The following is a 9,342-nucleotide window of genomic DNA, read 5'->3' as shown; positions in this document are numbered from 1 at the left end:
TGTTCCCTGAGGCACTGTGATGATGACACTAGGCTTGAAATATCCCTCTTTGTCTTTGATAGTGCTTCTTCACTTAAAATCTGTTTTATCAGATGACAGTGTAGTTAGGTGAGCTTTTACATTGAGAGTTCCAAGTTTCTTTTTCCAGCCTTGTACAAAGTAACAAAAGATCTGGTGATTCCACTTGCAAAAAGGTCAATAAAACAGGCAAAATTGAATACTATGTTCATGGCAAATCAAAATAAACAAACAAAGTATAATAATACTCAAGATAATATCTGGGTGATGTGGTGCACACTTGCAGTCCCAGCTACTTGGGAGCTGAGGCAGGAGGATCTCAATTTCTAGGCCAGTTTGAGCAAGTTAGAACCTGCCTCAAAATCCAATAGAAAAAAGGGCTGGGCTTTTAGCTCAGTGGTAAAATGCTTGCCTAGTATGTGCAAAATGCTGGGTTAATTCTAGCAACCCCTAGCTCAATCATTCACAAATGTTTACCCTGGTGGGGGAAGAAACAGGCCTATGATTAAGGAGGGATGTAAGTTGCTGATTAACAATATGTTAGTGATATATGGTTAGATAAGATTTTGTTTTATTATTTTTCTTTTTCTTCTTTTTAGGTGCTAGGTTTAAACTGGCTGAATGTAAAGACATTTTAGAACAGCATAACATATATGGTTTACTAATTAATTTATCACTATTATTTGAAATTTGTTACAGTCAAAAGTAAAATCATACTTTATTTTTTACAAATTATTTCTAAAAATGTCATGAATACATGCTTGTTTAATTATTTCTGGTAAATATGTATAACCATTGTTTTTTAAACTTTCCTTAGTAAACTAAAAATTCAATAAATGCTCATTTTCAAAAGATAGTTGATTTGTTTTTTGCCTCTCTCTAGCAAATGATAGGGACCTAAGATTCCAATGGTGGGCTCAGCAAGAAATTCCCTGGGGCTGAGTTCAGTTAGTGTGGTCTGGGCTGGTGTAGTAGAGGTTATGTTTCAAGTGGCATTTCAGGGATCCATGTGGACATAACCAGTACAGCAATGACTGAGGACTGGATTTGGCATATTTGAGACCAAGAAGAATGAAGGAGCAGTTGACCTTGTCAGGAGGTTAAGGGAACAAATAAAATATTTAGGATTATGGAAGCCAGATTGGGATGTCTTCATGCATCCCAATACAGGAGAAAAGGGATTTACAAATATGGAAAAGGAAATAGTTGAAATCCCAAAGCTTCAAAGAAGAACAATTAAATATCAGTGAGAACGCAAGGTTTTCAAGGTTTACAATGTATGCTTACATGAGAATGCACAACAATGTGTTTGTGTCTACATGTGTATATGTACAAGTTTGTCTCCCAATAGGTTAAAGCCAGTAACTTCCCAATTAGCTATGAATCCTTCTCCAGTCATGGATTCCATATACCATTCCCCATTTAAAGAAAACAGTGTTCCTTTGAAACTGTCTAATCTAGATCTGGGGTAGGGAAAAGTACAAGATGACCTTGTAACATTTTGATGTACCAAAAATAAGGAAGAATCCAAAAAGACATGTAGACATGTAGAAGGGACTTAGAAGATAGTGTAAAAAGATTCCCACAGACAAAATCTGGGAAATTTTCAGCATGAAAATCAATGATATATTATCAGCTACTTAAGTAAAATGAGAACCCAGAAGCCTAAACTGATATAAATGAATAAACACATAGAGAAGTGAAGGTTCTTCTTTACTATAGGATATCAAAGCAGAAGTGGTGGACTCACCACTTGGCAATCAAAATAGTAACTGATTCAGGAAAGAATTGTCAACAGACTCAAACTAGCTGTCAGCAATTCAGTAGGAATTAGAACATTTCATGGTCTCCAGGAATCTCCTCAATTACTAACTTTATAATGGAAAAACTTTGTAGATACTATCCTAACCTAGTGGCCAAAGACCACATCACCAGTAAGGGGACAAATAAACACGGTGAATCTTCTAGTATAATACAATGAAAAGAATCAATCATCATTTCGGATATTTATGACACAATGTATATCCCAACTCTAATCATGAGAAATATTACAGAAACCCAAACTAAGCAAGCAACACTATACAAATTGGCTTATGCTCCTCAAGTGTCAAGGTCATGAATGAAAAGACCAAAAAAAAGTATTCCAGATGGAAGGAGACCAAAGAGATAAGACAACAAAATGCACCATGTGATCCTAGATTGGGATGCTTGAAGACAGCAGCATTATTGGGGCAATTACCAAAATGTGAATTCAATCTATGGGTTAGATGTCATCATGTTAATGTGCAGAGTTCGATGTGTATACTATGGTTAAAAAGGAGCATCACTGTTTAAGTACACACTCAAGTGGTTAGAGGTAATGGAGCATTATGTCTTTAATTTTCAAATGATCCAAAAATATTTTGGATGGGATTATATTAAATCCATAAATGTAAGTTAAATGAATGTCTTTACAATTTTGAGGCTTCTAATTTCTGATGTGGTCTAAAATTTTATCCATGAAGATCTTTTATACAGTTTTATTCTTAAGCCCTTCCACTTTTCATTTCATTATTAAAGAGATCTTAATTTCTGTTAGTGGCCCATATCCAGGAATAGGACAGAATACTCCAGACTGATGGTGAATGAAACTTTGCCAAACTACAGATATTCACTGAATTGTCTACATATACATTCATACCAACTGCCGCGTCCGGCCAAAGAGGGTTCTCGAATAATTCTTTTCTCCTTTTCTCTAGGTCTTCTTGAAGCTCCTTGATTTTAGTGCGAACTATGCCCGATTTATTGGCATAGAAGCAGCACCTTTCTCCTAAGGCTAAACAGATTCCCCCCTGATTGGCAGTCAGTAAGTCTAGGCCTCCCCTATTTTGGAGGACCACTTCTGCCAAAGAGTCAATTTGGTCTTGTAGGTCCCTAATAGTGCCAGATAGGGTCTGCACATCATCTATAAGCTGCTGAGATAGATGGCGATAAGAATGTATCTCTGTACCTAGTCCAGCTGTGCCTGTGCCCACAGCAGCCATTATCCCCAGTGTGGCGAGTAATGGTAGAGCCTGTATAGCTCGCCTGTGTCTTCTCACTAGAGTGTCTAGGCTGGAGATGGGCAGGGGCTCATCCCCAGGGACAATGGTTATGTCAGGGAGGAGCAGGGTGAGAACGCAGACACCTGTCCAATTTGTAGGGAGCCTGGGAAAAGCTAAATTTCCACCACACATAAAAACTGTACCATTAGGGGGACAAATGGGCGGAGTAGGTGAAGAATAATTCTTTACTAATGAGCAGTTCCCAAAGGAAGAGACTCCAACATCAACATCATAGGTATTATTTTGCATCATGCCCAGAAGGCAAGACATAAAACCACCTAGGCTGCACCTTAAAGGGTAGCCCAGATTGACATGTGTTGTCATCATCAATGGTATAATTAATGGGGACCGCCAATGGCATGACTGCACCTGCCGTCATGCAGAGCCAGCAGTCACTAGCAAGCGTGGGATCAGAGTTGTTACGTAAGAAAAGGGTGGTTTTTAAGATATCCCACGTGTTGGCATCCAGATCTGGGAGCTGAGACTTAGGCAGCACCAAGGGGTGGTATATGGGGTCAGGGACCTGTGGTTTCAAAAGCCTGATGATTTGAAGATGTTTAACAGAATCCGTGCCCCACCCCCCGTCAGAGATCCCTGTGGGGGCTTCAGTGGGCCAACAGGAGGGCTTACCGACTTGACCCTGGCACCCAGCCAACTGAAGATAGGAGTCAATTTCCCCCTGAAGTCCCAGGGTCGTTGCTCCTTCCCGAGTCTGCGTCTACCAGTCTCGTGCAGCGTTCCGGGACCCAAATGGGTTTTTCTGTCCCTGGAGGGAAGACACATACAGCTCCTCTCACTCTAGCCAAGAGTGGAACAGGGGGTTGCCACTTCCCTGTAGCCATATCCTTCCATCTTATCTGTGCTTTTTGTATGGTGGGAGGGGAAAAGTGACGCTGCGCCGCTGTAAGGCCTTCGGTGTCAGTGAGCAAAAAATTTAAAGTGAATAGAGTTATGCTTAGGAGTGCTTGTGGTCCCTGACAATTCTGGTATATCTCCCCCTCTTTTGTTTTTTGCAAATAGGTTTTAAGATGTTGATGGGCCTGTTCAACAATGGCCTGTCCTTGGGGGTTATATGGGATTCCTGTTTTGTGTATAATATCCCACTGTGAGCAAAATTTTTGGAAGGTTTGACTAATATAAGCTGGGCCATTATCTGTTTTTATATATCGAGGGGTTCCCATAAAGGAAAAGGTTTTAACATAGTGCTGTATCACGTCCTTAGCCTTTTCTCCTGAATGTAAAGTAGCAGAGATAAAACCAGAGAACGTGTCTATACTGACATGCACAAAAGACAGTTTTCCAAAACTAGGAATATGAGTTACATCAGTTTGCCAGATGTCGTTTGGCTGAAGGCCCCTTGGGTTGACTCCCAGAGAAGGGGAATGGATAAAAGGTGCACAAGTAGGATATAGGGAGATAATTTTTAAAGTTTGATCCCTGGAACATCCTGAGCGTAAGCGCAAAGTTTGTGTGTTTAGGTGAAATTTATTATGAAGTTGTAGGGCCTTATCATACTCAGTTATTGTATATATAAAATTAGTGGCATGTGTGGCAGCGTCTGCCATGGTGTTGCCCGCCGCCAGAGGACCTGGAAGTCCAGAATGACTTCTAATGTGACCTATGAAGAGGGGGTCTGCCCTAGCCCATATAAGAAGCTGCACTGTTTGTAGTTGATCCATGATCGTGGATTGTTTTCCAATATAAGGTGCCGTCTCAATCACGGAGGTGAGCCTGGCGATATAGAGACTGTCTGTGAAAACATTAAGGGGCACCGAGCTATAGGTCTGTAAGGCCAATATTAAGGCTGCAACCTCCGCTTTTTGGGCCGAACAATCGGCCACTCTCTTGCGGATGACTTGGGTCCCATCTGAAACAACAGCAAACCCATTTTTGGCCCCGTCAGTGAAGACGGTTTGTGCCCCCGGGAGAGGATCCTTTTTTAGGATCTTTGGGAAAATTATTGAATATGTCTTTAGACTTTCAAGGAGCCTGCTTTTAGGGTAGTGATTGTCAACCTGTCCCATGAAACTACAGAAGAAAAGACACCAGAGATCATGTTACTGTCTTAATTTAGAAAGAATGTCTTGATTATATGGTAATATGAGAACATCAAAGGTTTTCCCAATCAAGGCATCTCCTAGATATTTTGCTTTCCAAACTAACTGTATTACCAGATCATGGAAAGGTATCAAGACCCAGGAGGGGGACGCAGGTAAGTGAACCCAATAAATAGGACCAGTCTGCCAAAAAACTCCAGTCGGGGTGAGTTTTGACAGCAGAACAATGAATAACAAGGACTGGGAGTAGTCCACCTGCATCACCTGCATCTCTTGTAAGGCTGTCTCTATCAATCTAAGCGCCTTCAAGGCTTCTGGAGTAGGTTTTTGCGGGGAGGTGGGTGAGGGGTCTCCTCTCAAAAGGTCATACAGGGGTTTAAGTTCACCAGTAGGGACATGGAGGGAAGGCTGCAGCCATTGATTTTCCCCCAGAAATGTCTGCCATTGGTGCAGGGTTTTGAGCTGGTTCACCTGAAATTGAGGCCTCTGGGGAGTGATCCCTACCTTGTTAATAGTATAACCTAGATAGTTATAAGGATACTGAATCTGCACCTTCTCTGGGGCTATAATCAGTCCAGCCCCCTTTAACAGGGACTGGAGGACTTCATAAGACCGGAAAAGTGCTTTCCTATCAGGGCCTGCCAACAATATATCATCCATATAATGGACGAGGTAAAAGTTTGGGAATTGTTGCCTAAAGGGTTGCAGAATTTTTGCTATAAAGTACTGACACATAGTAGGGCTATTGGCCATTCCTTGAGGTAAGACAGTCCATTCAAACCGCTGATAGGGTTCCCTAAAATTTATTGAAGGTAAAGAGAAAGCAAAACGTTTACGATCCTGGGGGGCCAGGGGAATAGAAAAGAAGCAATCTTTTAGGTCCAAAATAATAAGATGCCAATCTTTAGGGATAGCCGAATCTAATATCCCCTTGAAGATTTTATCCTGTATTTTAATGGTTAACTGTGGTCGGGAGTCCAAGTGTGCTACCCAAAAGGTTTGAGGGGTGCTGGTGGAACCAAAACTGCCATTACCCCGGGCTGCCTGTAGGGCGCAGCTGGGTAGGGACACCGCTGACAGCAGCAATAATTGTGCTATGCATTCTCCGGGAGGAATAATAACGATCCCTTGGGTAGCCTCGGCAACAATTTTTAACTCCCCGTGGTAATCACCATCAACCACACCTGTAAGAATTCTAAGCCCTTTATGTAGAGTGCTGCCTCTTCCCAGTATCAGTCCCACAATTCCCTCCGGCAAAAGGGCCAAAGGCTCCAGTCGGCAGGGTCTGGGGACCCATCTGCGGAGTCAGTACTGCTCGGGAGGTGGAACTGAGGTCCAATCCTGCACTTCCGGGCGTTCCCCTTGGGAGCTCCCAGATAGAAAGGGGTTGGTCAGGGGGAGGCAGCGGAGACGCCCACTCCCCAGGGCACTGTTTTGTCCCTGCACTGCCCCATACACTTTGGCTTCCGGGGCCAGGGGTGGGCCCCTGCTCCCATTTCCTGATGGTATTGGGTTACCCTGGATGTCAAATTTTGACCTGCACTCACTACTCCAATGATTTCCTTTATGACATCGAGGACAAATTCCAAGCATCCCTCTGCCAGCACCCTTGCTCCTTTCCGGGCAGTTTTTCCTTATATGTCCCTCTTTCCCAAACTTAAAACACCCCTTAGAGCAGGTTCCCCTGTTATCAGATTTTTGCATTCCAGTCTTAAGGGCAGCAGCCAAAACCTGACCAGTAATATGAGGCCCATCTATATCTTTGCATGCTCGAATCATGTCATCTATACTTTTGGCCCGGGAGGACTTAATAGCATTTTGGCAGTAAGTGTTAGCGTTTTCATATGCCAGTTGTCTAATAAGTGGCATAGCCTGTTCCAGATTAGGGAATATTTTTCCAGCCGCCTGCATTAGGCGGGCTATAAAGTCCGAATAAGGTTCAGAGGGCCCTTGAGAGATCTTGGAAATTTTTGCTTCAGTCTTAGAAACGGGCAGAGCCTTCCAGGCCTGAACGGCTGCTGTGGCTATCTGAGCATAGATCCCAGGGTCATAATTAATTTGCTGATTTATGACAGCATATTGTCCCGACCTGTTAACATTTCGAGGTTACGCCATGGGAAGCCGGCGTCCTGATTGACTCGGGCTAGCTCGCGACACCTCTCTTGATTTTCAATTTTCCACAACAAAAAATCCCCTCCAGACAACACAGCCGTGCGAAGCTGTTGCCAAACTAAATCCCAGTCATTGTTATTGAGAAAGCCTCCTGTCAGAAACCAAGGACAAGCCTGGGCAATAACTTCAACGAATTTGGTTGCAGTCTTAGTTTTTATTCCTGTTCCTTGTGTATTTAACAGCTCTTTTAGTTCGTTGGCCAGACGAACCTTCGCTGTTGAGTTACCCATGGTACGTACCCTGTCTCTTTAAATTATCTTTAAACCAATCCTCCCCCTTCTACCTTTAGAAGGTGAGCCCCGTACGCTTACCCCTGCTTTCCGGATCTCGGTGGGAACCTCCAGATGCCGAGTCCAGCTAATGGAGCCGAGTCCGGCGAGGGACGGCAGGGTTAAAAAATACACAGGACACCAAGGTTATTCATCCAGGAGGGAGCGTGTGTGCGCTTTATTGCCCAATTTGTTCCCCTTATATATCTTTTTAACAGCTGCGGGAAATTACTCAAAAGTGAGGAGGGAAGAGTAATATCTGCGTCCTTGGGTTACCATCATGTCACCATCCCCTATCAGGAGGCTCGAACAGGTCAAGATGTTCCCGAGAGACACATATGCTCTAGGCAGATAAACAGGGAACCGCAAGACTGCATCACGGCCTTGTGAGCTGGCCACATTGACATGCATAACAAAGAACTGGGGGATGAGTCCCCAGGGGCCAGGGCGGGCCTGCTACCAGCAACCAACACTGTACATTAAAAGTAGCTTAAAAATACTCATAAATTCTCCTGAAATTCTCAGCATGTAAAATAGGCCGATGAAAGGAAATACTTCTCATAATCATGAAGAATATGCTTTTCACAAAGCTTTCTGGTGGCCTGGCAGCTCTAAAAGGAATCTCCATGATGCCCTTTCCCCTTGCTCACATCTGTTTGCAAGTGTCCTAAAACAACTTTTCAATGAACAATTTCTGCCACATTATTGGTAGCAGGGCACTGTGTATGCTCTGGGTAGTCTAGAAACAGCAACCCCTTCTCCAGAGACACTTTGCTTCAGTGCCTCCAGGAAGCTGGAACATTCAGGCTGAAGGCTCCAAGCTGAACAAAATCCCAGGAAGGACATGAAAGTGCAACTCTATTTGTGAGGTTTGACTGGGTTGTATCCATGTCTTAAAACTGAAGGAGTTTACATGTAAGTAAGTTTTCTCACAGGATGATGAATAAGTTCTGGAAATGGACCCTTGAGTATAGTTGCAGAATTATGTGAATATATTTAGTGTTCCTGAACTGTACAGTTCAAAATAGTTCAAATGGCTAATTTTTATGTGTATTTTACAATAAAATCATCGAAAGATGCATTTTTTATCTTTCAGTGTTTCCTGCTATTATTTAGTAATCACATTCATTAAGAGCACTAACCACCCGGGCATACTGGCGCACACCTGTAATCCCATTGGGATTATAATGTGTGTATAATGTCTACATGTAATTTTTTATCAAGTATAATATGATCATACAAAAACATTGACTCACAATACAGTTCAAACATACAAAAGAAGGCTATTTTATTTTTGTCCCTTTTACATCCTATTTTAGGCAAGATGATGAAACCCAGAAAACAACAGGAATGAATTAGTTTATAAAAACTGAGTATTTTATAAATGAAACAGATTCAGTAATCTACATCTCTCAAATTGCAAACAATGAGACTTACTATACTCTCAAAATGAACTTAAATAAATTATTGCTCTATTCTAATGACATAAACGTTTTCACTGGTTGATAGTCCAGGTAGAAAGAGTATGTAAAGTGATTTATAAGTAAAAACATTTCATTCAAAAGGATATTTTTTTTTGGTACTGGGAATTGAACTCAGGGACACTGAAACATTGAGCTGCATCCACAGCCCTATTCTGAATTTTATTTATAGACAGTGTTGCTAAGCACCTCGTCATTTCTAAGGCTAGCTTTGTACTTGAGATCCACCTGTCTCCGCCTCCTGAGCTACTGGGATTACAGG

This window comes from Marmota flaviventris, chromosome 10 (genome assembly GCF_047511675.1).
Source record: "Marmota flaviventris isolate mMarFla1 chromosome 10, mMarFla1.hap1, whole genome shotgun sequence".
NCBI classification, from domain to species: Eukaryota; Metazoa; Chordata; class Mammalia; order Rodentia; family Sciuridae; genus Marmota; species Marmota flaviventris.
This window is presented reverse-complemented; position numbering follows the sequence as displayed.